A 27,479-nucleotide genomic window follows, 5' to 3' on the forward strand; every position below is an offset into this window, starting at 1 on the left:
CTGCAGCGCATTCATCATAAGTCAGTGACAAGTTCAAAAACTTTGGGCGACAGCGGAAGCAGTCCACTGACCAGTAAATCCCTTCCTCTTGTAACCAAGCTCACGCAAACCACCCCACCAACTCCCTCAGTGTCAATTTCCTCCTTCCCCAGGAATGCCAATAGTCCTGCAGGCCATGTCACTGGCAATTCTGACGAGTTCTCTCCTGCCTGGGATTCCTCCGATGCATCCTTGAGTGTAACGCCTACTGCTGCTGGCGCTGCTGTTGTTGCTGCTGGGAGTCGATGGTCATCCCAGAGGGGAAGTCGTAAGACCACTTTTACTACTTCCACCAAGCAATTGACTGTCCAACAGTCCTTTGCGAGGAAGATGAAATATCACAGCAGTCATCCTGCTGCAAAGCGGATAACTGAGGCCTTGGCATCCTGGGCAGTGAGAAACGTGGTTCCGGTATCCATCATTACTTCAGAGCCAACTATAGACTTGATTGAGGTACTGTGTCCCCGGTACCAAATACTATCTAGGTTCCATTTCTCTAGGCAGGCGATACCGAAAATGTACACAGACCTCAGAAAAAGACTCACCAGTGTCCTAAAAAATGCAGTTGTACCCAATGTCCACTTAACCACGGACATGTGGACAAGTGGAGCAGGGCAGACTCAGGACTATATGACTGTGACAGCCCACTGGGTAGATGTATTGACTCCCGCCGCAAGAACAGCAGCGGCGGCACCAGTAGCAGCATCTCGCAAACGCCAACTCTTTCCTAGGCAGGCTACGCTTTGTATCACCGCTTTCCAGAATACGCACACAGATGAAAACCTCTTACGGCAACTGAGGAAGATCATCACAGAATGGCTTACCCCAATTGGACTCTCCTGTGGATTTGTGGCATCGGACAACGCCAGCAATATTGTGCGTGCATTATATCTGGGCAAATTCCAGCACGTCCCATGTTTTGCACATACCTTGAATTTGGTGGTGCAGAATTATTTAAAAAACGACAGGGGCGTGCAAGAGATGCTGTCGGTGGCCACAAGAATTGCGGGACACTTTCGGCGTACAGGCACCACGTACAGAAGACTGGAGCAACACCAAAAACGCCTGAACCTGCCCTGCCATCATCTGAAGCAAGAAGTGGAAACGAGGTGGAATTCAACCCTCTATATGCTTCAGAGGATGGAGGAGCAGCAAAAGGCCATTCAAGCCTATACATCTGACCACGATATAGGAGGTGGAATGCACCTGTCTCAAGCGCAGTGGAGAATGATTTCAACGTTGTGCAAGGTTCTGCAACCTTTTGAACTTGCCACACGTGAAGTCAGTTCAGACACTGCCAGCCTGAGTCAGGTCATTCCCGTCATCAGGCTTTTGCAGAAGAAGCTGGAGACATTGAAGGAGGAGCTAAGACAGAGCGATTCCGCTAGGCATGTGGGACTTGTGGATGGAGCCCTTCATTCGCTTAACCAGGATTCACGGGTGGTCAATCTGTTGAAATCAGAGCACTACATTTTGGCCACCGTGCTCGATCCTAGATTTAAAACCTACGTTGTATCTCTCTTTCCGGCAGACACAAGTCTGCAGGGGTTCAAAGACCTGCTGGTGAGAAAATTATCAAGTCAAGCGGAACTTGATCGGTCAACAGCTCCTCCTTCACAGTCTCCCGCAATTGGGGGTGCGAGGAAAAGGCTCAGAATTCCGAGCCCACCCGCTGGCGGTGATGCAGGGCAGTCTGGAGCGACTGCTGATGCTGACATCTGGTCCGGACTGAAGGACCTGCCAACGATTACGGACATGTCGTCTACTGTCACTGCATATGATTCTCTCACCATTGAAAGAATGGTGGAGGATTATATGAGTGACCGCATCCAAGTAGGCACGTCAGACAGTCCGTACGTATACTGGCAGGAAAAAGAGGCAATTTGGAGGCCCTTGCACAAACTGGCTTTATTCTACCTAAGTTGCCCTCCCACAAGTGTGTACTCCGAAAGAGTGTTTAGTGCCGCCGCTCACCTTGTCAGCAATCGGCGTACGAGGTTACTTCCAGAAAATGTGGAGAAGATGATGTTCATTAAAATGAATTATAATCAATTGCTCCGTGGAGACATTGACCAGCAGCAATTGCCTCCACAAAGTATACAGGGAGCTGAGATGGTGGATTCCAGTGGGGACGAATTGATAATCTGTGAGGAGGGGGATGTACACGGTGATGAATCGGAGGATGATGATGAGGTGGACATCTTGCCTCTATAGAGCCAGTTTGTGCAAGGAGAGATTTATTGCTTCTTTTTTGGTGGGGGTCCAAACCAACCCGTCATTTCAGTCACAGTCGTGTGGCAGACCCTGTCACTGAAATGATGGGTTGGTTAAAGTGTGCATGTCCTGTTTATACAACATAAGGGTGGGTGGGAGGGCCCAAGGCAATTCCACCTTGCACCTCTTTTTTCTTTTATTTTTCTTTGCGTCATGTGCTGTTTGGGGAGTGATTTTTGGAAGGGCCATCCTGCGTGACACTGCAGTGCCACTCCTAGATGGGCCAGGTGTTTGTGTCGGCCACTTGGGTCGCTGAGCTTAGTCACACAGCTACCTCATTGCGCCTCTTTTTTTCTTTGCGTCATGTGCTGTTTGGGGAGTGTTTTTTGGAAGGGCCATCCTGCGTGACACTGCAGTGACACTCCTAGATGGGCCAGGTGTTTGTGTCGTCCACTTGGGTCGCTGAGCTTAGTCACACAGCTACCTCATTGCGCCACTTTTTTTCTTTGCGTCATGTGCTGTTTGGGGAGTGTTTTTTGGAAGGGCCATCCTGCGTGACACTGCAGTGCCACTCCTAGATGGGCCAGGTGTTTGTGTCGGCCACTTGGGTCGCTGAGCTTAGTCACACAGCTACCTCATTGCGCCTCTTTTTTTCTTTGCGTCATGTGCTGTTTGGGGAGTGTTTTTGGAAGGGCCATCCTGCGTGACACTGCAGTGCCACTCCTAGATGGGCCAGGTGTTTGTGTCGGCCACTTGGGTCGCTGAGCTTAGTCACACAGCTACCTCATTGCGCCTCTTTTTTTCTTTGCGTCATGTGCTGTTTGGGGAGTGTTTTTTGGAAGGGCCATCCTGCGTGACACTGCAGTGCCACTCCTAGATGGGCCAGGTGTTTGTGTCGGCCACTTGGGTCGCTGAGCTTAGTCACACAGCTACCTCATTGCGCCTCTTTTTTTCTTTGCGTCATGTGCTGTTTGGGGAGTGTTTTTTGGAAGGGCCATCATGCGTGACACTGCAGTGCCACTCCTAGATGGGCCAGGTGTTTGTGTCGGCCACTTGGGTCACTGAGCTTAGTCATCCAGCGACCTCGGTGCAAATTTTAGGACTAAAAATAATATTGTGAGGTGTGAGGTGTTAAGAATAGACTGAAAATTAGTGGAAATTATGGTTATTGAGGTTAATAATACTTTGGGATCAAAATGACTCCCAAATTCTATGATTTAAGCTGTTTTTTAGGGTTTTTTGAAAAAAACACCCGAATCCAAAACACACCCGAATCCGACAAAAAAAATTCGGTGAGGTTTAGCCAAAATGCGTTCGAACCCAAAACACGGCCGCGGAACCGAACCCAAAACCAAAACACAAAACCCGAAAAATTTCCGGTGCACATCTCTAGTGGCCATGCCATGTCACTGTGCAGGAGCCAGCACCGCTCACACACTAGTCCCCGGTGCAGCCCCCAACCCCCGGGACACCCGGAGCAACAAAATGTAGATTCAGGCCACCAGGCCACGCCCCTACCTATGAAACCATGCCTCCTTTTTACCATTGCGCTGCTTATCTGCGCGCACTGCATTACAATCTCCCTCGCCACCTCTCTGGGTGTCACCAGTGATAGTGACACCTCTGCCATGCTTGTAGCAGCTGGTCCTAAGATCTACACCTCAAGCCCTGAGTGTTTGCCCTTGTGACTTGTTGATCATCATAGCAAAGCAGATGCTTACAGAAAACTGCAGGGGCTTAGATTGAAAATAAAAAAAATTGATGGGTATAAGGTAGAGAGGAGCGGGTTCGGTTCTCCGAGAACCGAATTCCCCACGAACCCCACGAACTCCTCCTCCGAGGCAGGCTCGGTTGTTCCCGCCTGCCTCGGAAAACCTGAACAAGGGAAAATGTCATCATCCCGCTGTCGGATTCTCGCGAGATTCGGATTTCATATAAAGAGTGCAAGCATTCCTGGGGGAAGGCCTGCAGCAGATGGATTTGCATATGGTGATGTCATCCAAGCAGTGGGTCAAAGTTGGCTTCAGAAACAAACAGGAATGCTTGCACTAGTTGTTGCATTTGGTTTGTTGTTTGGGGGTGCTTCAGTATTAGGCAGCCTTCTGCCCTCCCATGTTCATCTGAAAATATGTGTTCTCCCTGCAGTTGTTGTCCCCAGATGAGAGTTCCCTTGTGCTGCCTCAGTTGAATCTCCTTTACTTGACAGAGATGTGCCTGAGCAGCGGCCCTCCCCAGCCCTATCCCAAATCATACTTATTTTGCATATGAGATACCATGGTCATGAAGATTATTCTCCCAGGGTGAGGTTCATTCATTGCATTCTGGGTATGCTGACCCCTGTGATTTCCCCAAATGTGGGTAACTCGACTGCATTATTTGTGGTAGTGGGGGACTGTGTTTGTGTTTTCCTCTGGTCAGCTCTGGTAAAAGTCAGATTTCTTTGTTTCAGATCTTCCTCTAGCCTTGTTCTTCTTTCGAGAGTTCCCTTGTGCTGCCTCAGTTGGATCTCCTTCACTTGACAGGGGGGTGCCCGAGCAGCGACCCTCCCCAGCTCAAGCCCAACTCCTACTTACCTGCCAGGTGAGATACTATGATCATGAAGGTGCTTCTTCCAGGGCAAGGCTCACCCATTGCACTCTGGGTGTGCTGCCCCTGCGATTTCCCCAAATGTGGGAAACTTGACTGCATAATTTGTGTTTCCCCTGGTCGGCTCTCGTATAATTCAGATCTCTTTGTCTCAGGTCTCTCTCCAGCCTAGTTTGCTGTCTGTTTCCACTTCTTTTTTCTTGAGCCCCTCCCTTTTATACCCTTGTGCACTATCCTGACTTCTCCTCCTGTCTGCTTACTTTGTGCCTTCCAATGCACAATGCAAACTACACACCCTTTTACTTGCCTTACAGAGCAGCTCTGGAGCTGTTACAGTGCCAAGCTGCTGTAAGAAATCAGCTTGAATGCTTCAGGGGCTGGGGCATTGTCAACATGAGCCCCACACCGAAGGAGGGTGGGGGTGTTTAATGCGAACTAAGGGTCATCCAAGCGCCGCAAAAGGCCGCCATGCCCTGCATACCCCTTTTCTCTTTTCATATGCAGATGAGGGATCCAGCCAACTTTGGCCCACTGCTTGGATGACATCACCGTATGCAAATCCGTCTTCTGCAGAACTTCCCCCAGGAATGCTTGTACTAGTTGTTGCATTTGGTTTGTTGTTTGGGGGTGCTTCAGTATTAGGCAGCCTTCTGCCCTCCCATGTTCATCTGAAAATATGTGTTCTCCCTGCAGTTGTTGTCCCCAGATGAGAGTTCCCTTGTGCTGCCTCAGTTGAATCTCCTTTACTTGACAGAGATGTGCCTGAGCAGCGGCCCTCCCCAGCCCTATCCCAAATCATACTTATTTTGCATAGGCGATACCATGGTCATGAAGATTGTTCTCCCAGGGTGAGGTTCATTCATTGCATTCTGGGTATGCTGACCCCTGTGATTTCCCCAAATGTGGGAAACTCGACTGCATTATTTGTGGTAGTGGGGGACTGTGTTTGTGCTTTCCTCTGGTCAGCTCTGGTAAAAGTCAGATTTCTTTGTCTCAGATCTTCCTCTAGCCTTGTTCTTCTTTCGAGAGTTCCCTTGTGCTGCCTCAGTTGGATCTCCTTCATTTGACAGGGGGTGCCCGAGCAGCAATCCTCCACAGCTCTGGCCCAACTCCTACTTACCTGCCAGGTGAGATACTATGATCTTCACTGTTAGGGCAATCAGGATGTGGAATTCCCTGCCAGGGAAGGTGGTAATGGCGGACTCTGTAATTGGATTTAAAAAAGGAATGGATACATTTCTGAATGAAAAAGCTATCCAAGGTTATAATACTTAAAATATCAACATGGTTAATCCGGGGGTAACATGAGTTGTAGTAGCTAACTAGTCATAAAACATTATTCAGCAAGTATGTAGAATCATCACAACTTAAAACAGGTTGAACACGATGGGCAATTTGCCTCTATTCAACCTCAAAAACTATGTTACTATATGTTACTATATTACTATGTTACTGTAGTATACAGAACACCACAATGCAATGAGCAGTGATAGTGAGCACTGATGAGGATACTAGAACTGACACTGAGCAGCAAGATGCAGCACTGGACTATTAGTAATGTACTGTAGTATGCTGAGCACAACAATGCAGCACAAGACAATGAGCAGTGATACTGAGCACTGATGAGGATACTACTGAGAACTGACACTGAGCAGGAGAGACACACTACTAGTATTACTGAGCAGCAATAAGTATCCACTAATACTGAGCACTGATATTGAGATTTCCACTGAGAGAACATAGCCACGTCCTCTCCGCTCTCTCTTCAATGCACGAGTAAAAATGGCGGCAACGCGCAGCTCTTTATATGGAATCCGAATCTCGCGAGAATCCGACAGCGGGATGATGACATTTTCCCTTGTTCAGGTTTTCCGAGTCAGGCGGGAACAACCGAGCCTGCCTCGGAGGAGGAGTTCGTGGGGTTCGTGGGGAATTCGGTTCTCGGAGAACCGAACCCGCTCCTCTCTACCTTATACCCATCAATTTTTTTTTATTTTCAATCTAAGCCCCTGCAGTTTTCTGTAAGCATCTGCTTTGCTATGATGATCAACAAGTCACAAGGGCAAACACTCAGGGCTTGAGGTGTAGATCTTAGGACCAGCTGCTACAAGCATGGCAGAGGTGTCACTATCACTGGTGACACCCAGAGAGGTGGCGAGGGAGATTGTAATGCAGTGCGCGCAGATAAGCAGCGCAATGGTAAAAAGGAGGCATGGTTTCATAGGTAGGGGCGTGGCCTGGTGGCCTGAATCTACATTTTGTTGCTCCGGGTGTCCCGGGGGTTGGGGGCTGCACCGGGGACTAGTGTGTGAGCGGTGCTGGCTCCTGCACAGTGACATGGCATGGCCACTAGAGATGTGCACCGGAAATTTTTCGGGTTTTGTGTTTTGGTTTTGGGTTCGGTTCCGCGGCCGTGTTTTGGGTTCGAACGCGTTTTGGCTAAACCTCACCGAATTTTTTTTGTCGGATTCGGGTGTGTTTTGGATTCGGGTGTTTTTTTCAAAAAACCCTAAAAAACAGCTTAAATCATAGAATTTGGGAGTCATTTTGATCCCAAAGTATTATTAACCTCAATAACCATAATTTCCACTAATTTTCAGTCTATTCTTAACACCTCACACCTCACAATATTATTTTTAGTCCTAAAATTTGCACCGAGGTCGCTGGATGACTAAGCTCAGTGACCCAAGTGGCCGACACAAACACCTGGCCCATCTAGGAGTGGCACTGCAGTGTCACGCATGATGGCCCTTCCAAAAAACACTCCCCAAACAGCACATGACGCAAAGAAAAAAAGAGGCGCAATGAGGTAGCTGTGTGACTAAGCTCAGCGACCCAAGTGGCCGACACAAACACCTGGCCCATCTAGGAGTGGCACTGCAGTGTCACGCAGGATGGCCCTTCCAAAAAACACTCCCCAAACAGCACATGACGCAAAGAAAAAAAGAGGCGCAATGAGGTAGCTGTGTGACTAAGCTCAGCGACCCAAGTGGCCGACACAAACACCTGGCCCATCTAGGAGTGGCACTGCAGTGTCACGCAGGATGGCCCTTCCAGAAACACTCCCCAAACAGCACATGACGCAAAGAAAAAAAGAGGCGCAATGAGGTAGCTGTGTGACTAAGCTCAGCGACCCAAGTGGCCGACACAAACACCTGGCCCATCTAGGAGTGGCACTGCAGTGTCACGCAGGATGGCCCTTCCAAAAAACACTCCCCAAACAGCACATGACGCAAAGAAAAAAAGTGGCGCAATGAGGTAGCTGTGTGACTAAGCTCAGCGACCCAAGTGGACGACACAAACACCTGGCCCATCTAGGAGTGTCACTGCAGTGTCACGCAGGATGGCCCTTCCAAAAAACACTCCCCAAACAGCACATGACGCAAAGAAAAAAAGAGGCGCAATGAGGTAGCTGTGTGACTAAGCTCAGCGACCCAAGTGGCCGACACAAACACCTGGCCCATCTAGGAGTGGCACTGCAGTGTCACGCAGGATGGCCCTTCCAAAAAACACTCCCCAAACAGCACATGACGCAAAGAAAAATAAAAGAAAAAAGAGGTGCAAGGTGGAATTGCCTTGGGCCCTCCCACCCACCCTTATGTTGTATAAACAGGACATGCACACTTTAACCAACCCATCATTTCAGTGACAGGGTCTGCCACACGACTGTGACTGAAATGACGGGTTGGTTTGGACCCCCACCAAAAAAGAAGCAATAAATCTCTCCTTGCACAAACTGGCTCTATAGAGGCAAGATGTCCACCTCATCATCATCCTCCGATTCATCACCGTGTACATCCCCCTCCTCACAGATTATCAATTCGTCCCCACTGGAATCCACCATCTCAGCTCCCTGTATACTTTGTGGAGGCAATTGCTGCTGGTCAATGTCTCCACGGAGCAATTGATTATAATTCATTTTAATGAACATCATCTTCTCCACATTTTCTGGAAGTAACCTCGTACGCCGATTGCTGACAAGGTGAGCGGCGGCACTAAACACTCTTTCGGAGTACACACTTGTGGGAGGGCAACTTAGGTAGAATAAAGCCAGTTTGTGCAAGGGCCTCCAAATTGCCTCTTTTTCCTGCCAGTATACGTACGGACTGTCTGACGTGCCTACTTGGATGCGGTCACTCATATAATCCTCCACCATTCTTTCAATGGTGAGAGAATCATATGCAGTGACAGTAGACGACATGTCCGTAATCGTTGGCAGGTCCTTCAGTCCGGACCAGATGTCAGCATCAGCAGTCGCTCCAGACTGCCCTGCATCACCGCCAGCGGGTGGGCTCGGAATTCTGAGCCTTTTCCTCGCACCCCCAATTGCGGGAGACTGTGAAGGAGGAGCTGTTGACCGATCAAGTTCCGCTTGACTTGATAATTTTCTCACCAGCAGGTCTTTGAACCCCTGCAGACTTGTGTCTGCCGGAAAGAGAGATACAACGTAGGTTTTAAATCTAGGATCGAGCACGGTGGCCAAAATGTAGTGCTCTGATTTCAACAGATTGACCACCCGTGAATCCTGGTTAAGCGAATGAAGGGCTCCATCCACAAGTCCCACATGCCTAGCGGAATCGCTCTGTCTTAGCTCCTCCTTCAATGTCTCCAGCTTCTTCTGCAAAAGCCTGATGACGGGAATGACCTGACTCAGGCTGGCAGTGTCTGAACTGACTTCACGTGTGGCAAGTTCAAAGGTTGCAGAACCTTGCACAACGTTGAAATCATTCTCCACTGCGCTTGAGACAGGTGCATTCCACCTCCTATATCGTGGTCAGATGTATAGGCTTGAATGGCCTTTTGCTGCTCCTCCATCCTCTGAAGCATATAGAGGGTTGAATTCCACCTCGTTTCCACTTCTTGCTTCAGATGATGGCAGGGCAGGTTCAGGCGTTTTTGGTGTTGCTCCAGTCTTCTGTACGTGGTGCCTGTACGCCGAAAGTGTCCCGCAATTCTTGTGGCCACCGACAGCATCTCTTGCACGCCCCTGTCGTTTTTTAAATAATTCTGCACCACCAAATTCAAGGTATGTGCAAAACATGGGACGTGCTGGAATTTGCCCAGATATAATGCACGCACAATATTGCTGGCGTTGTCCGATGCCACAAATCCACAGGAGAGTCCAATTGGGGTAAGCCATTCTGTGATGATCTTCCTCAGTTGCCGTAAGAGGTTTTCATCTGTGTGTGTATTCTGGAAAGCGGTGATACAAAGCGTAGCCTGCCTAGGAAAGAGTTGGCGTTTGCGAGATGCTGCTACTGGTGCCGCCGCTGCTGTTCTTGCGGCGGGAGTCAATACATCTACCCAGTGGGCTGTCACAGTCATATAGTCCTGAGTCTGCCCTGCTCCACTTGTCCACATGTCCGTGGTTAAGTGGACATTGGGTACAACTGCATTTTTTAGGACACTGGTGAGTCTTTTTCTGAGGTCTGTGTACATTTTCGGTATCGCCTGCCTAGAGAAATGGAACCTAGATAGTATTTGGTACCGGGGACACAGTACCTCAATCAAGTCTATAGTTGGCTCTGAAGTAATGATGGATACCGGAACCACGTTTCTCACTGCCCAGGATGCCAAGGCCTCAGTTATCCGCTTTGCAGCAGGATGACTGCTGTGATATTTCATCTTCCTCGCAAAGGACTGTTGGACAGTCAATTGCTTGGTGGAAGTAGTAAAAGTGGTCTTACGACTTCCCCTCTGGGATGACCATCGACTCCCAGCAGCAACAACAGCAGCGCCAGCAGCAGTAGGCGTTACACTCAAGGATGCATCGGAGGAATCCCAGGCAGGAGAGAACTCGTCAGAATTGCCAGTGACATGGCCTGCAGGACTATTGGCATTCCTGGGGAAGGAGGAAATTGACACTGAGGGAGTTGGTGGGGTGGTTTGCGTGAGCTTGGTTACAAGAGGAAGGGATTTACTGGTCAGTGGACTGCTTCCGCTGTCGCCCAAAGTTTTTGAACTTGTCACTGACTTATGATGAATGCGCTGCAGGTGACGTATAAGGGAGGATGTTCCGAGGTGGTTAACGTCCTTACCCCTACTTATTACAGCTTGACAAAGGCAACACACGGCTTGACACCTGTTGTCCGCATTTCTGTTGAAATACTTCCACACCGAAGAGCTGATTTTTTTGGTATTTTCACCAGGCATGTCAATGGCCATATTCCTCCCACGGACAACAGGTGTCTCGCCGGGTGCCTGACTTAAACAAACCACCTCACCATCAGAATCCTCCTTGTCAATTTCCTCCCCAGCGCCAGCAACACCCATATTCTCCTCATCCTGGTGTACTTCAACACTGACATCTTCAATCTGACTATCAGGAACTGGACTGCGGGTGCTCCTTCCAGCACTTGCAGGGGGCGTGCAAATGGTGGAAGGTGCATGCTCTTCACGTCCAGTGTTGGGAAGGTCAGGCATCGCAACCGACACAATTGGACTCTCCTTGTGGATTTGTGATTTTGAAGAACGCACAGTTCTTTGCTGTGCTTTTGCCAGCTTAAGTCTTTTCATTTTTCTAGCGAGAGGCTGAGTGCTTCCATCCTCATGTGAAGCTGAACCACTAGCCATGAAGATAGGCCAGGGCCTCAGCCGTTCCTTGCCACTCCGTGTGGTAAATGGCATATTGGCAAGTTTACGCTTCTCCTCCGACGATTTTTATTTAGATTTTTGAGTCATTTTTTTACTGATCTTTTGTGTTTTGGATTTTACATGCTCTGTACTATGACATTGGGCATCGGCCTTGGCAGACGACGTTGATGGAATTTCATCGTCTCGGCCATGACTAGTGGCAGCAGCTTCAGCACGAGGTGGAAGTGGATCTTGATCTTTCCCTATTTTTGGAACCTCAACATTTTTGTTCTCCATATTTTAATAGGCACAACTAAAAGGCACCTCAGGTAAACAATGGAGATGGATGGATACTAGTATACTTATGGATGACGAGTGACTGACGACACAGAGGTAGCTACAGCCGTGGACTACCGTACTGCGTCTGCTAGTATAGAGATGATAATTAATGATATAAAAAAAAAAATATATATAACTACTGTAGGTATATATAATATAATGACGGACCTGGTGGACACTGTCAGCAGACTGCTAAACTACTAGTATGAAGAAGATAGAAAAAAACTTCCACCACAGGTAGGTAGGTATACAATTATGGACGAGCACTGACGACACAGAGATAGCCACAGCCGTGGCCTACCGTACTGCGTCTGCTAGTATAGAGATGATAATTAATGATATAAAAAAAAATATATATAACTACTGTAGGTATATATAATATAATGACGGACCTGGTGGACACTGTCAGCAGACTGCTAAACTACTAGTATGAAGAAGATAGAAAAAAAAACCCACCACAGTTAGGTATACAATTATGGACGAGTGACGACACAGAGGTAGGTACAGCCGTGGACTACCGTACTGCGTCTGCTAGTATAGATAATATACTAAATATATTACTACTGTAGGTATATAATATAATGACGGACCTGGTGGACACTGTCAGCAGACTCCTAAACTACTAGTATGAAGAAGATAGAAAAAAAAACCCCACCACAGGTAGGTATACAATTATGGACGAGCACTGACGACACAGAGGTAGGTACAGCCGTGGACTACCGTACTGCATCTGCTAGTATAGATAATATAATAAATATATTACTACTGTAGGTATATAATATAATGACGGACCTGGTGGACACTGTCAGCAGACTGCTAAACTACTAGTATGAAGAAGATAAAAAAAAAAACCCACCACAGGTAGGTAGGTATACAATTATGGACGAGCACTGACGACACAGAGATAGCCACAGCCGTGGACTACCGTACTGCGTCTGCTAGTATAGATAATATAATAAATATATTACTACTGTAGGTATATAATATAATGACGGACCTGGTGGACACTGTCAGCAGACTGCTAAACTACTAGTATGAAGAAGATAAAAAAAAAAACCCACCACAGGTAGGTAGGTATACAATTATGGACGAGCACTGACGACACAGAGATAGCCACAGCCGTGGACTACCGTACTGCGTCTGCTAATATAGAGATGATAAAGATGAAAAAAAATATATAACACTACTGCAGGTAAATATTTATATAATATATGTATGACGGACCTGCTGGACACTGTCAGCAGAATGCATTTATAGAATAAAAAAAAAACACCACAGGAGTGTTTAACTTTTTCAGGCAGACAATATACTGGTGGTCACACTGGCAGCAAAAGTGTGCACTGTACTCCTGCTATAACTGCTCCCCAGTCTCCCCCACAATTAAGCTGTGTGAGCAGTGAGCACTCAGCACAGTCAGATATACATAGATGATATATCATGCAGCACACTGAGGCTGAGCACAGATATGGTATGTGTATCGTTTTTTTTCAGGCAGAGAACGGATTATAAATAATAAAACTGGTGGTCACTATCAGCAAAACTCTGCACTACTGAGTACTCCTGACAAGTTCAACTGCTCCCCAAATTAGTAGTAAATCAAATGTCACTCGTCTCTATCTTCTAATCTAAACGGAGAGGACGCCAGCCACGTCCTCTCCCTATCAATCTCAATGCACGTGTGAAAATGGCGGCGACGCGCGGCTCCTTATATAGAATCCAAGTCTCGTGAGAATCCGACAGCGGGATGATGACGTTCGGGCGCGCTCGGGTTAACCGAGCAAGGCGAGAGGATCCGAGTCTGCTCGGACCCGAGCAAAAAAGGGTGAAGTTCGGGCGGGTTCGGATTCCGAGGAACCGAACCCGCTCATCTCTTATGGCCACCCAGCATGACGCCTCCCTTCTTGACCATGCTGTAATTGCAGTCGCACTGCAGTTCAGCGTGATCATAAAAAATGGTGTAGCCTCCTGCTGGTGCAGACTGTATGTGCGCGCAGGAAGCCGCCACCATTTTTGTGATCACAGCGGCTGAATGTGATGTCATACAGCTGCTGTGACCACGCCCCCTGTGTCTCCTCCATTGCAGACCCCATTTTGAAGCCTTGCCCCCGCACCGCTCCATCCCTGACTTGGAAATGGAGTGTTGCTGACCCCCCTCTCCCCCCCTGCCCCGATTGACAGGCAGAGGCGATCGCATTCTCTGCGGGGTGCCGCAGAAAATGCAGGCACATGCGTATGCTCTTAGCAATTTTTGCAGTTGGATCACTTATTGTGATTGCAATCCAACCTGAATCAGGCCCTATTACCTATCACAATGCGCTGCGGGCAGTACAAAATTGGTTTAATATAGGAGAAAAACCCCCAGACCTGTGCTCCTTAACTGTACCTGGTGGCTAGTGGAGCGGCTGCCCAGTAATCAGTGTCCACGCCAGTGCGCACACGGTCCACCCCCTACGGCCACGCTCCCCTTCATCAGCGGCCTCGTGATCCGGAAGGGCGGTGTGTGTGTGACTGACCTTAGGAAGAAACCGGAGCCTCCGCTGCAGTGACCCAGCAACCAGGGCACGGGAGTATACAGCGCCGCTGGGAGTGATGAAGCTGCAGTAAAGATGTCTATTAGACCTAGCCTGCTGCAGCCCTTGTAGATTCTCATAAAACAAGTTCTTCTTTTCTTGTCAAAATGAATAGCTAAGAATTGGCTTCCTGAGGCAGGCCCCTGTTAAGTGGCCTGCTACTGAAGGCACCAACTACAAACTGAGCTCCCTGTTCATGGAAGCGGGGTTATAGAGGAGGATGCGCTGAGCATCTTGGGAACAGTCAAAAGCTTTGAGTCGGTTGGTGCCTCAGATCAAGATCCTACTCTACACCCCAATGTGAATCCTTGTGGAGTCCTGTGTACCCCACAGAAGAAATTAATGTGTCACACCCATTGGCAGCAACCTTAGAATAGCTGCTGATGGGCACAATTGAGAAAGGAAGGGGGGGGGGACATTTGAATCCAGCACATAGATGCAATTCAAATATGTAATTTGTACCTTCCTATTTTAAAATATAATGGATGAACTTCACCCTGTGAGAACAATCTTCATGATCAAGAGATCTCATATGCAAAATAAGTATGAGTTGGGATAGGGCTGGGGAGGGTGGCTGCTCGGGCAGCCCCTCCCCCATCAAGTTAAGGAGATTCAACTGAGGAAGCACATGGGAACTCTCGTCTGGGGACAACAACTGCAGGGAGACCACATCTTTTCAGATGAACATGGGAGGGCGGAAGGCTGCCTAATACTGAAGCACCATCAAATATCAAACCATATGCAACAACTAGTACAAGCATTCCTGGGGGAAGGTCTGCAGCAGACGGATTTGCATACGGTGATGTCATCCAAGCAGTGGGCCAAAGTTGGCTGGAACCCTCATCTGCATATGAAAAGAGAAAAGGGGCATGCAGGGCATGGCGGCCTTTTGCGGTGCTTGGATGACCCCTAGTTCGCATTAAACACCCCCACCCTCCTTTGGTGTGGGGCTCATGTTGGCTATGCCCCAGCCCCTGAAGCATTCAAGCTGATTTCTTGCAGCAGCTGGGCACTGTAACAGCTCCAGAGCTGCTCTGTAAGGCAACTAAAAGGGTGTGGGCCCTGCAGCACTACCTGTAGTTCGCATTGTGCGTTGGAAGGCACAAAGTAAGCAGACGGGAGAAGTCAGGATAGTGCGCAAGGGCATAGAAGGGAGTGGCTCCAGAAAAGAGAAGTGGAAACAGACAGCAAACTAGGCTGGAGAGAGACCTGAGACAAAGAGATCTGAATTATACGAGAGCCGACCAGGGGAAACACAAATTATGCAATCAAGTTTCCCACATTTGGGGAAATCACAGGAGCAGCACACCCAGAGTGCAATGGGTGAGCCTTGCCCTGGGAGAAGCACCTTCATGATCATAGTATCTCACCTGGCAGGTAAGTAGGAGTTGGGCTAGAGCTGGGGAGGGTCACTGCTCGGGCACCCCCCTGTCAAGTGAAGGAGATCCAACTGAGGCAGCACAAGGGAACTCTCGAAAGAAGAACAAGGCTAGAGGAATATATGAGACAAAGAAATCTGACTTTTACCAGAGATGACCAGAGGAAAACACAAACACAGTCCCCCACTACCACAAAAAATGCAGGCGAGTTTCCCACATTTGGGGAAATCACAGGGGTCAGCATACCCAGAATGCAATGAATGAACCTCACCCTGGGTGAACAATCTTCATGACCATGGTGTCTCCTATGCAAAATAAGTATGATTTGGGATAGGGCTGGGAGGGCCGCTGCTCAGGCACATCTCTGTCAAGTAAAGGAGATTCAACTGAGGCAGCACAAGGGAACTCTCATCTGGGGACAACAACTGCAGGGAGAACACATATTTTCAGATGAACATGGGAGGGCAGAAGGCTGCCTAATACTGAAGCACCCCCAAACAACAAACCAAATGCAACAACTAGTGCAAGCATTCCTGGGGCAAGGCCTGCAGCAGATGGATTTGCATATGGTGATGTCATCCAAGCTGTGGGTCAAAGTTGGCTTCAACCCTCATCTGCATATGAAAAGAGAAAAGGGGCGTGCAGGGCATGGCGGCCTTTTGCGGTGCTTGGATTACCCCTAGTTCGCATTAAACACCCCCACCCACCTTTGGTGTGGGGCTCATGTTGGCCATGCCCCATCCCCTGAAGCATTCAAGCTGATTTCTTGCAGCAGCTGGGCACTGTAACAGCTCCAGAGCTGCTCTTTAAGGCAAGTAAAAGATTGTGTGGGCCCTGCAGCACTACCTGTAGTTTGCATTGTGCATTGGAAGGCACAAAGTAAGCAGACAGGAGGAGAAGTCAGGATAGTGCACAAGGGTATAGAAGGGAGGGGCTCAAGATAAAAGAAGTGGAAACAGACAGCAAACTAGGCTGGAGAAAGACCTGAGACAAAGAGATCTGAATTATACGAGAGCCGACCAGAGGAAACACAAATTATGCAGTCAAGTGTCCCACATTTGGGGAAATCGTAGGAGCAGCACACCCAGAGTGCAATGGGTGAGCCTTGCCCTGGGAGAAGCACCTTCCTGATCATAGTATCTCACCTGGCAGGTAAGTAGGAGTTGGGCTAGAGCTGGGGAGGGTCGCTGCTCGGGCACCCCCCTGTCAAGTGAAGGAGATCCACCTGAGGCAGCACAAGGGAACTCTCGAAAGAAGAACAAGGCTAGAGGAAAATCTGAGACAAAGAAATCTGAGTTTTAACAGAGCTGACCAGAGGAAAGCACAAACACAGTCCCCCACTACCACAAATAATGCAGTCGAGTTTCCCACATTTGGGTAAATCACAGGGGTCAGCATACCCAAAATGCAATGAATGAACCTCACCCTGGGAGAACAATCTTCATGACCATGGTATCTCCTATGCAAAATAAGTATGATTTGGGATAGGGCTGGGGAGGGCCGCTGCTCATGCACATCTCTGTCAAGTAAAGGAGATTCAACTGAGGCAGCACAAGGGAACTCTCATCTGGGGACAACAACTGCAGGGAGAACACATATTTTCAGATGAACATGGGAGGGCAGAAGGCTGCCTAATACTGAAGCACCCCCAAACAACAAACCAAATGCAACAACTAGTGCAAGCATTCCTGGGGGAAGTTCTGCAGAAGACGGATTTGCATACGGTGATGTCATCCAAGCAGTGGGCCAAAGTTGGCTGGAACCCTCATCTGCATATGAAAAGAGAAAAGGGGTATGCAGGGCATGGCGGCCTTTTGCGGCGCTTGGATGACCCTTAGTTCGCATTAAACACCCCCACCCTCCTTCGGTGTGGGGCTCATGTTGGCCATGCCCCATCCCCTGAAGCATTCAAGCTGATTTCTTGCAGCAGCTTGGCACTGTATCAGCTCCAGAGCTGCTCTGTAAGGCAAGTAAAAGGGTGTGGGCCCTGCAGCACTACCTGTAGTTTGCATTGTGCATTGGAAGGCACAAAGTAAGCAGACAGGAGGAGAAGTCAGGATAGTGCACAAGGGTATAAAAGCGAGTTTCCCACATTTGGGAAAATCACAGGGGTCAGCATACCCAGAATGCAATGAATGAACCTCACCCTGGGAGAACAATCTTCATGACCATGGTATCTCCTATGCAAAATAAGTATGATTTGGGATAGGGCTGGGGAGGGCCGCTGCTCAGGCACATCTCTGTCAAGTAAAGGAGATTCAACTGAGGCAGCACAAGGGAACTCTCATCTGGGGACAACAACTGCAGGGAGAACACATATTTTCAGATAAAAATCTTGGTCATGCTCTGGTTTCTCTTCAGAACGAACAAATCTTTCGCCTTTTATTAAAGATTTCCGTGGAGAGGAGCAAAACCGAGTTTTATCTCAATTTTTGCATGCCCCATCTTTTTGGGGTTTCTTTTATCGGTTTAAAGATAGAATGAGTGTGCTTTAATGTAAGCTCATTTGCATAGAAATGACAGTAAATGTTTGTTTCTTTTCAAACAGAACTTTCTTGACCATGCTACTTGCTTGAAAGATCTGGGAGCACATGGAATACAGTACAAACCATGCTTATAGCAAGGAGAAGCCAGGTGAGAAATCTGCTTACTTTCAAGTTGGGCGCTCACTTTGATCTGAATGAGGACTGCTGGCACAGCATTTAGGCGACAGGTGGAATCTTGGTCATGCTCTGGTTTCTCTTCAGAACGAACAAATCTTTCGCCTTTTATTAAAGATTTCTGTGGAGAGGAGCAAAACTGAGTTTTATCTCAATTTTTGCATGCCCCATATTATTGGGGTTTCTTTTATCAGTTTCTTGTTAGCTTTAATGTAAGTTTATTTGCATAACAATGACTATAAATGTCTGTTTCTTTTCAAGCAGAACTTTCTTGACCATTCTAATTGCTTGAAAGATCTGGGAGCACATGGAAAAGAGTACAAACCATGCTTATAGCAAGGGGAAGCCTGGTGAGAAATCTGCTTTCTTTCTTTCAAATTGGGTGCTCACTTTGCGCTGAATGAGGACTGCTGGCATGGCACTCAGGCGACAGGTGGAATCTTAGTCATACTCTGGTTTCTCTTCAAAACGAACAGATCTTTCGCCTTTTACTAAAGATTTCCGTGGAGAGGAGCAAAACTGAGTTTTATCTCAATTTTTGCATGCTCCGTCTTATTGGGGTTTCTTTTATCGGTTTAAAGATAGAACGAGTGTGCTTTAATGTAAGCTCATTTGCATAGAAATGACAGTAAATGTTTGTTTCTTTTCAAACAGAACTTTCTTGACTATACTAAATGCTTGAAAGATCTGGGAGCACATGGAAAAGAGTACAAACCATGTTTATAGCAAGGGGAAGCCTGGTGAGAAATCTGCTTTCTTTCTTTCAAATTGGGTGCTCACTTTGAGCTGAATGAGGACTGCTGGCATGGCACTCAGGCGACAGGTGGAATCTTGGTCATGTTCTGGTTTCTCTTCAGAACGAACAAATCTTTCGCCTTTTACTAAAGATTTCCGTGGAGAGGAGCAAAACTGAGTTTTATCTCAATTTTTGCATGCCCCATCTTATTGGGATTTTATTTTATCGGTTTAAAGATAGAACGAGTGTGCTTTAATGTAAGCTCATTTGCATAGAAATGACAGTAAATGTTTGTTTCTTTTCAAACAGAACTTTCTTGACCACGCTAATTGCTTGAAAGATCTGGGAGCACATGGAAAAGAGTACAAACCATGTTTATAGCAAGGGGAAGCCTGGTGAGAAATCTGCTTTCTTTCTTTCAAATTGGGTGCTCACTTTGAGCTGAATGAGGATTGCTGGCATGGCACTCAGGCGACAGGTGGAATCTTGGTCATGCTCTGGTTTCTCTTCAAAACGAACAGATCTTTCGCCTTTTACTAAAGATTTCCGTGGAGAGGAGCAAAACTGAGTTTTATCTCAATTTTTGCATGCTCCGTCTTATTGGGGTTTCTTTTATCGGTTTAAAGATAAAACGAGTGTGCTTTAATGTAAGCTCATTTGCATAGAAATGACAGTAAATGTTTGTTTCTTTTCAAACAGAACTTTCTTGACTATACTAATTGCTTGAAAGATCTGGGAGCACATGGAAAAGAGTACAAACCATGTTTATAGCAAGGGGAAGCCTGGTGAGAAATCTGCTTTCTTTCTTTCAAATTGGGTGCTCACTTTGAGCTGAATGAGGACTGCTGGCATGGCACTCAGGCGACAGGTGGAATCTTGGTCATGTTCTGGTTTCTCTTCAGAACGAACAAATCTTTCGCCTTTTACTAAAGATTTCCGTGGAGAGGAGCAAAACTGAGTTTTATCTCAATTTTTGCATGCCCCATCTTATTGGGGTTTTATTTTATCGGTTTAAAGATAGAACGAGTGTGCTTTAATGTAAGCTCATTTGCATAGAAATGACAGTAAATGTTTGTTTCTTTTCAAACAGAACTTTCTTGACCACACTAATTGCTTGAAAGATCTGGGAGCACATGGAAAAGAGTACAAACCATGTTTATAGCAAGGGGAAGCCTGGTGAGAAATCTGCTTTCTTTCATTCAAATTGGGTGCTCACTTTCAGCTGAATGAGAACTGCTGGCATGGCACTCAGGCGACAGGTGGAATCTTGGTCATGCTCTGGTTTCTCTTCAGAACTAACAAATATTTCGCCTTTTATTAAAGATTTCCGTGGAGAGGAGCAAAACTGAGTTTTATCTCAATTTTTGCATGCCCCATATTATTGGGGTTTCTTTTATCAGTTTAAAGACAGAACGAGTGTGCTTTCTTGTTAGCTTTAATGTAAGTTTATTTGCATAACAATGACAGTAAATGTTGTTTCTTTTCAAACAGAACTTTCTTGACCATGCTACTTGCTTAAAGGTCTGGGAGCACATGGAAAACAGTACAAACCATGCAGTATCACAAGAGCCTTTATTTGATCTTTCATGAAGATAGAGCAGAATTGAGGACACGTCAACAATTTCTGCCGAAGGTGGTTCATCTTTCCACATGGTGCCTTTGGCCACTGACACCTTCGTTGAGTCAAAGTCTCTGGCTGTGGTCAGAACTTTGAAAATGTATGTCACCAGAACGGTTCAGATTAGGAAAACAGAGGCTCTGTTTGTCCTGTATGCTCCCAACAGGATTTGGTGTCCTGCTTCCATGCAGACCATTATGCGCTGGATCTGTGGTAAGATTCAGCATGCTCGTTCCACGGCAGGATTGCCGTTACTGAAGTAGGTGAAGACCCATTCTACTAGAAAGGTGGGTTCATCCTTGGCAGCTGGTCGGGGAGTCTCGGCATTGCAACTTTGCCGAGCAGCTATTTAGTAAACACTTTTGCTAAGTTTTACAAGTTTGATACCTTGGCTGATGATAACCTTAAGTTGGGTCATTCGGTGCTGCAGAGTCGTACGCACTCTCCCACCCGTTCAAGAGCTTTGGTATAACCCCATGGTTCTTAATGTGACCCCAGCATCCTCTAGGTCGTATGAGAAAATAGGATTTTAATACCTACCGGTAAATCCTTTTCTCTTAGTCTGTAGAGGATGCTGGGCACCCGTCCCAGTCCATACTGTGTCTGCAGTTATTACTTGTGGTTATACACATGTTGTGTTATGGTTCTGGTCAGCTTTTTGCTGCAATTGTTCATGCCGTTGGCTTGTGTTCTGTTGAATGCCACGTTCTGCGGCATATTTAAGGTGTGAGCTGGTAAGATGCTCACCTTAGTTTAACAATAAATCCTTTCCTCGAAATGTCCGTCTCCCTGGGCACAGTTCCTATAACTGGAGTCTGGAGGAGGGGCATAGAGGGAGGAGCCAGTTCACACCCTTTGAAAGTCTTAAAGTGCCCATGTCTCTTGCGGATCCCGTCTATACCCCATGGTTCTTAATGTGACCCCAGCATCCTCTACGGACTAAGAGAAAAGAATGCCCTTGCGCACTATCCTGACTTCTCCTCCCGTCTGCTTACTTTGTGCCTTCCAACGCACAATGCGAACTACAGGTGGTGCTGCAGGGCCCACACCCTTTTACTTGCCTTACAGAACAGCTCTGGAGCTGTTACAGTGCCCAGCTGCTGCAAGAAATCAGCTTGAATGCTTCAGGGGATGGGGCATGGCCAACATGAGCCCCACACCAAAGGAGGGTGGGGGTGTTTAATGTGAACTAGGGGTCATCCAAGCACTGCAAAAGGCCGCCATGCCCTGCATGCCCCTTTTCTCTTTTCATATGCAGATGAGGGTTCCAGTCAACTTTGGCCCACTGCTTGGATAACATCACCGTATGCAAATCCGTCTGCTGCAGACCTTCCCCCAGGAATGCTTGTACTAGTTGTTGCATATGGTGCTTCAGTATTAGGCAGCCTTCCGCCCTCCCATGTTCATCTGAAAAGATGTGGTCTCCCTGCAGTTGTTGTCCCCAGACGAGAGTTCCCTTGTGCTTCCTCAGTTGAATCTCCTTAACTTGACGGGGGAGGTGCTGCCCGAGCAGCCCTCCTTAGCCCTATCCCAACTCATATTTATTTTGCATATGAGATCTCTTGATCATGAAGATTGTTCTCACAGGGTGAGGTTCATCCATTATATTTTAAAATAGGAAGGTACGAATTACATATTTGAATTGCATCTATGTGCTGGATTCAAATGTCCCCCCCCCCTTCCTTTCTCAATTGTGCCCGTCAGCAGCTATTCTAAGGTTGCTGCCAATGGGTGTGACACATTAATTTCTTCTGTGGGGTACACTGGACTCCACAAGGATTCACATTGGGGTGTAGAGTAGGATCTTGATCTGAGGCACCAACCGGCTCAAAGCTTTTGACTGTTCCCAAGAAGCTCAGTGCATTCTCCTCTATAACCCCGCTTCCATGAACAGGGAGCTCAGTTTGTAGTTGGTGCCTTCAGTAGCAGGCCAATTAACAGGGGCCTGCCTCAGGCAGCCTATTCTTAGCTATTAATTTTGACAAGAAAAGAAGAACTTGTTTTATGAGAATCTACAAGGGCTGCAGCAGGCTAGGTCTAATAGACATCTTTACTGCAGCTTCATCACTCCCAGCGGCGCTGTATACTCCCGTGCCCTGGTTGCTGGGTCACTGCAGCGGAGGCTCCGGTTTCATCCTAAGGTCAGTCACACACACACCACCCTTCCGGATCACGAGGCCGCTGCTGAAGGGGAGCGAGGCCGTAGGGGGTGGGCCGTGTGCGCACTGTGGTGGACACTGATTACTGGGCAGCCGCTCCACTAGCCACCAGGTACAGTTAAGGAGCACAGGTCTGGGGGTTTTTCTCCTATATTAACCCAATTTTGTACTGCCCGCAGCGCATTGTGATAGGTAATAGGGCCTGATTCAGGTTGGATTGCAATCACAATAAGCGATCCAACTGCAAAAATTGCTAAGAGCATACGCATGTGCCTGCATTTTCTGCGGCACCCCGCAGAGAATGTGATCGCCTCTGCCTGTCAATCGGGGCGGGGAAGGGGGGGAGAGGTGGGTCAGCAACACTCCATTTCCAAGTCAGGGATGGAGCGGTGCGGGGGCAAGGCTTCAAAATGGGGTCTGCAACGGAGGAGACACAGGGGGCGTGGTCACAGCGACTGTATGACATCACATTCAGCCGCTGTGATCACAAAAATGGTGGCGGCTTCCTGCGCGCACATACAGTCTGCACCAGCAGGAGCCTACACCATTTTTTATGATCACGCTGAACTGCAGTGCGACTGCAATTACAGCATGGTCAAGAAGGGAGGCGTCATGCTGGGTGGCCATGCCCTGTCACTTTGCAGGAGCCAGCACCGCTCACACACTAGTCCCCGGGTGCAGCTCCCAACCCCCGGGACACCCGGAGCAACAAAATGTAGATTCAGGCCACCAGGCCACGCCCCTACCTATGAAACCATGCCTCCTTTTTACCATTGCACTGCTTATCTGCGCGCACTGCATTACAATCTCCCTCGCCACCTCTCTGGGTGTCACCAGTGATAGTGACACCTCTGCCATGCTTGTAGCAGCTGGTCCTAAGATCTACGCCTCAAACCCTGAGTGTTTGCCCTTGTGACTTGTTGATCATCATAGCGAAGCAGATGCTTACAGAAAACTGCAGGGGCTTAGATTGAAAATAAAAAAATTGATAGGGTATAAGGTAGAGAGGAGCGGGTTCGGTTCTCCGAGAACCGAATTCCCCACGAACTCCACGTGGTTTACACTGGTCCGAGGCAGGCTCGGTTGTTCCCGCCTGACTCGGAAAACCTGAACAAGGGAAAATGTCATCATCCCGCTGTCGGATTCTCGCGAGATTCGGATTCCATATAAAGAGCTGCGCGTTGCTGCCATTTTTACTCGTGCATTGAAGAGAGAGCGGAGAGGACGTGGCTATGTTCTCTCAGTGGAAATCTCAATATCAGTGCTCAGTATCAGTGGTTACTTATTGCTGCTCAGTAATACTAGTAGTGTGTCTCTCCTGCTCAGTGTCAGTTCTCAGTAGTATCCTCATCAGTGCTCAGTATCACTGTTCATTGTCTTGTGCTGCATTGTGTTGCTCAGCATAATACAGTACATTACTAATAGTCCAGTGCTGCATCTTGCTGCTCAGTGTCAGTTCTAGTATCCTCATCAGTGCTCACTATCACTGCTCATTGCATTGTGGTGTTCTGTATACTACAATAACATAGTAATATAGTAACATAGTTTTTGAGGTTGAATAGAGGCAAATTGCCCATCGTGTTCAACCTGTTTTAAGTTGTGATGATTCTACATACTTGCTGAATAATGTTTTATGACTAGTTAGCTACTATAACTCATGTTACCCCCGGATTAACCATGTTGATATTTTAAGTATTATAACCTTGGATAGCTTTTTCATTCAGAAATGTATCCATTCCTTTTTTAAATCCAATTACAGAGTCCGCCATTACCACCTTCCCTGGCAGGGAATTCCACATCCTGATTGCCCTAACAGTGAAGAAACCTTTCCTCCATTGCGTTCTGAACTTTCCTCCAGTCGCAGCGAGTGACCACGTGTTCTTTTAATAAATAATTCCTCTGATAACTCTTTGTTATGTATCTTTACATATTTGAAGATATTAATAATATCTCCTCTTAGGCACCTCTTTTCTAGTGTATAAATATTCAGCCTAGTAAGTCTTTCCTTATAGTCCAGTACTTTAAGGCCTTTAATCAATTTAGTCTTCAGGATCTCTGACACTTCCATGAGCAGCAGAGTAGTGCAATGGAAGCATGCTGGGCCCATAACCCAGAGGTCGATTGATCGAAACTATCCTCTGCTATGTGCATTTTTTTTTTTTATAATTAAAGTAATCAAAAACTGGGATTGATATTTTGGCACTTTTATTTTTACTTAAAGTACAATAACTTTTATCATTTTAATTTGTTTTAATAGTATATTGACAGCATTGTTTTCTTTAAAAAATCCACTTAATTTTCTTTACCCTATTACTGAAATGGTAATTGACAAAAACAAACTACATTGTCACCAGAAGAGCAATGCAAAATGTACAAGTGATATATGAAAATCATCTTCCATCTTGAATTTCAATGATGCATTGGGACAACAATTTGTGAGAAACATCTTCACCCATAAAGAAAGATTTTCTTAATTCCTTACCTGTGTGCTGATTAGATATCACCTTGTTTTCACATTAAACAGACTTCCCCATGAGGAAGCAGCAAGGATGCAGTGACGTTTCCTGGTGTCAACCTGTATTATTTCAGTAGACATTGAAATGAGGATGCATCTTTGATGCCTTTCCAATGAAGCAAGTTTAATTCAGTAATAGGTGAAAAACCATTCCTACAAAGGTGTTAATCAGAGACTTGGCTTTGTGGACACTTTTCAGAGAGCAAATTTGTTAGCATAAACATAAAATCAGAAAATGAAGAGCTGTTTAATCACTCAATTGGACTTTTCTGCCAGCATAATTTTTTTTCTCTGCAACTCACTGCTAAATTGTGCTTCCTAGCTGTTTTTTTATAAAATCACTTAATCAAATCTAACTCTGATTACATCAGAGAAGGCCAGGTACCCTACACCATAAGGGGGGTTTTTGAAATTTTGACTTGTCTACTTAAAGATCACCAAAATCTGATTACAAGGTCAATTACATCCCTGGGTGGGATTGAACCACCAACCTTTTGGTTAATAGCCAAACATGCTAACCGATTGCGCCACAGAGACACCTTGCGAAAGTCAATACTGACAAAGGCTAATAAGCATTCATCTAGAACGTTTCCTAGAAAAACTTTAAAAAGTCAATAATCTGGAGAATTTTTGTAAGAAACACATTGGTACTTTCCCATGATGAGTGAGTGCTTCAGGATTTCTTGCACTTACATGGGCTATTAACCAAAAGGTTGGTGGTTCAATCCCACCCAGGGATGTAATTGACCTTGTCATCAGATTTTGGTGATCTTTAAGTAGACAAGTCAAAATTTCAAACCCCCTCTTATGGTGTAGGGTACCTGGCCTTCTCTGACGTAATCAGAGTTAGATTTAATTAAGTGATTTTATAAAAAACAGCTAGGAAGCACAATTTAGCAGTGGGTTGCAGAGAAAAAAATAACATTTTAAACCTACCGGTAATTTTTTTTTCTCGTAGTCCGTAGAGGATGATGGGGACTCCGTAAGGACCATGGGGGATAGACGGGCTCCGCAGCAGACATGGGCACTTTAAGAAAGACTTTAGATCTGGGTGTGCACTGGCTCCTCCCTCTATGCCCCTCCTCCATACCTCAGTTAGAGAAACTGTGCCCAGAGGAGACGGACAGTACGAGGAAAGGATTTTTGTTAATCCAAGGTCAAGATTCATACCAGCCACACCAATCACACCGTATAACTTGTGATATACTACCCAGTTAACAGTATGAAAACAACATAGCATCAGTCCAAGACCGATGAAAACTAACATATAACCCTTATGTAAGCAATAACTATATACAAGTCTTGCAGAAGTAGACCGCACTTGGGACGGGCACCCAGCATCCTCTACGGACTACGAGAAAAAGATTTACCGGTAGGTTTAAAATCTTATTTTCTCTTACGTCCTAGAGGATGCTGGGGACTCCGTAAGGACCATGGGGATTATACCAAAGCTCCCAAACGGGCAGGAGAGTGCGGATGACTTTGCAGCACCGATTGAGCAAACAGGAGGTCCTCCTCAGCCAGGGTATCAAACTTATAGAACTTTGCAAAGGTGTTTGAACCAACTTTGACCCACTGCTTGGATGACATCACCATATGCAAATCCATCTGCGGCAGGCCTTCCCCCAGGAATGCTTGCACTAGTTGTTGCATTTGGTTTGTTGTTTGGGGGTGCTTCAGTATTAGGCAGCCTTCTGCCCTCCCATGTTCATCTGAAAATATGTGTTCTCCCTGCAGTTGTTGTCCCCAGATGAGAGTTCCCTTGTGCTGCCTCAGTTGAATCTCCTTTACTTGACAGAGATGTGCCTGAGCAGCGGCCCTCCCCAGCCCTATCCCAAATCATACTTATTTTGCATAGGAGATACCATGGTCATGAAGATTGTTCTCCCAGGGTTAGGTTAATTCATTGCATTCTGGGTATGCTGACCCCTGTGATTTCCCCAAATGTGGGAAACTCAACTGCATTATTTGTGGTAGTGGGGGACTGTGTTTGTGCTTTCCTCTGGTCAGCTCTGGTAAAAGTCAGATTTCTTTGTCTCAGATCTTCCTCTAGCCTTGTTCTTCTTTCGAGAGTTCCCTTGTGCTGCCTCA

The 27,479-nt window shown here is 46.9% G+C and overlaps 16 non-coding genes and 1 pseudogene across 16 annotated transcripts; 11 read left to right on the forward strand and 6 right to left on the reverse strand.

Annotated features, from left to right (window-relative positions):
* Positions 1 to 4,502: 4,502 nt before the first annotated feature.
* On the forward strand, positions 4,503 to 4,666 carry LOC134999857 (U1 spliceosomal RNA). The gene has a single exon (XR_010201925.1). It is a non-coding gene; the product is annotated as a U1 spliceosomal RNA (small nuclear RNA).
* A 152-nt stretch (positions 4,667 to 4,818) lies between these two features.
* Positions 4,819 to 4,981, forward strand: LOC135000029 (U1 spliceosomal RNA). The gene has a single exon (XR_010202069.1). It is a non-coding gene; the product is annotated as a U1 spliceosomal RNA (small nuclear RNA).
* Positions 4,982 to 5,636: 655 nt separating this feature from the next.
* On the forward strand, positions 5,637 to 5,800 carry LOC134999679 (U1 spliceosomal RNA). Its single transcript, XR_010201756.1, has one exon. It is a non-coding gene; the product is annotated as a U1 spliceosomal RNA (small nuclear RNA).
* A 9,743-nt stretch (positions 5,801 to 15,543) lies between these two features.
* On the reverse strand, positions 15,544 to 15,706 carry LOC134999367 (U1 spliceosomal RNA). Its single transcript, XR_010201475.1, has one exon. It is a non-coding gene; the product is annotated as a U1 spliceosomal RNA (small nuclear RNA).
* Positions 15,707 to 15,858: 152 nt separating this feature from the next.
* LOC134999832 (U1 spliceosomal RNA) lies at positions 15,859 to 16,022 on the reverse strand. The gene has a single exon (XR_010201902.1). It is a non-coding gene; the product is annotated as a U1 spliceosomal RNA (small nuclear RNA).
* Positions 16,023 to 16,697: 675 nt separating this feature from the next.
* On the reverse strand, positions 16,698 to 16,860 carry LOC134999984 (U1 spliceosomal RNA). Its single transcript, XR_010202045.1, has one exon. It is a non-coding gene; the product is annotated as a U1 spliceosomal RNA (small nuclear RNA).
* A 152-nt stretch (positions 16,861 to 17,012) lies between these two features.
* Positions 17,013 to 17,176, reverse strand: LOC134999732 (U1 spliceosomal RNA). Its single transcript, XR_010201807.1, has one exon. It is a non-coding gene; the product is annotated as a U1 spliceosomal RNA (small nuclear RNA).
* Positions 17,177 to 17,769: 593 nt separating this feature from the next.
* On the reverse strand, positions 17,770 to 17,897 carry LOC134999463 (U1 spliceosomal RNA; annotated as a pseudogene).
* Positions 17,898 to 18,041: 144 nt separating this feature from the next.
* LOC134999532 (U5 spliceosomal RNA) lies at positions 18,042 to 18,157 on the forward strand. The gene has a single exon (XR_010201611.1). It is a non-coding gene; the product is annotated as a U5 spliceosomal RNA (small nuclear RNA).
* A 270-nt stretch (positions 18,158 to 18,427) lies between these two features.
* On the forward strand, positions 18,428 to 18,543 carry LOC134999549 (U5 spliceosomal RNA). Its single transcript, XR_010201627.1, has one exon. It is a non-coding gene; the product is annotated as a U5 spliceosomal RNA (small nuclear RNA).
* A 264-nt stretch (positions 18,544 to 18,807) lies between these two features.
* Positions 18,808 to 18,923, forward strand: LOC134999516 (U5 spliceosomal RNA). Its single transcript, XR_010201594.1, has one exon. It is a non-coding gene; the product is annotated as a U5 spliceosomal RNA (small nuclear RNA).
* Positions 18,924 to 19,197: 274 nt separating this feature from the next.
* Positions 19,198 to 19,313, forward strand: LOC134999521 (U5 spliceosomal RNA). The gene has a single exon (XR_010201599.1). It is a non-coding gene; the product is annotated as a U5 spliceosomal RNA (small nuclear RNA).
* A 275-nt stretch (positions 19,314 to 19,588) lies between these two features.
* LOC134999536 (U5 spliceosomal RNA) lies at positions 19,589 to 19,704 on the forward strand. Its single transcript, XR_010201614.1, has one exon. It is a non-coding gene; the product is annotated as a U5 spliceosomal RNA (small nuclear RNA).
* Positions 19,705 to 19,978: 274 nt separating this feature from the next.
* LOC134999505 (U5 spliceosomal RNA) lies at positions 19,979 to 20,094 on the forward strand. Its single transcript, XR_010201584.1, has one exon. It is a non-coding gene; the product is annotated as a U5 spliceosomal RNA (small nuclear RNA).
* Positions 20,095 to 20,369: 275 nt separating this feature from the next.
* LOC134999569 (U5 spliceosomal RNA) lies at positions 20,370 to 20,485 on the forward strand. The gene has a single exon (XR_010201647.1). It is a non-coding gene; the product is annotated as a U5 spliceosomal RNA (small nuclear RNA).
* Positions 20,486 to 25,851: 5,366 nt separating this feature from the next.
* TRNAN-AUU (transfer RNA asparagine (anticodon AUU)) lies at positions 25,852 to 25,925 on the reverse strand. The gene has a single exon. It is a non-coding gene; the product is annotated as a tRNA-Asn (tRNA).
* A 1,304-nt stretch (positions 25,926 to 27,229) lies between these two features.
* On the forward strand, positions 27,230 to 27,393 carry LOC134999522 (U1 spliceosomal RNA). Its single transcript, XR_010201600.1, has one exon. It is a non-coding gene; the product is annotated as a U1 spliceosomal RNA (small nuclear RNA).
* The last annotated feature ends 86 nt before the right edge of the window (positions 27,394 to 27,479 follow it).

This window comes from Pseudophryne corroboree, unplaced genomic scaffold (genome assembly GCF_028390025.1).
Source record: "Pseudophryne corroboree isolate aPseCor3 unplaced genomic scaffold, aPseCor3.hap2 scaffold_150, whole genome shotgun sequence".
NCBI lineage: Eukaryota > Metazoa > Chordata > Amphibia > Anura > Myobatrachidae > Pseudophryne > Pseudophryne corroboree.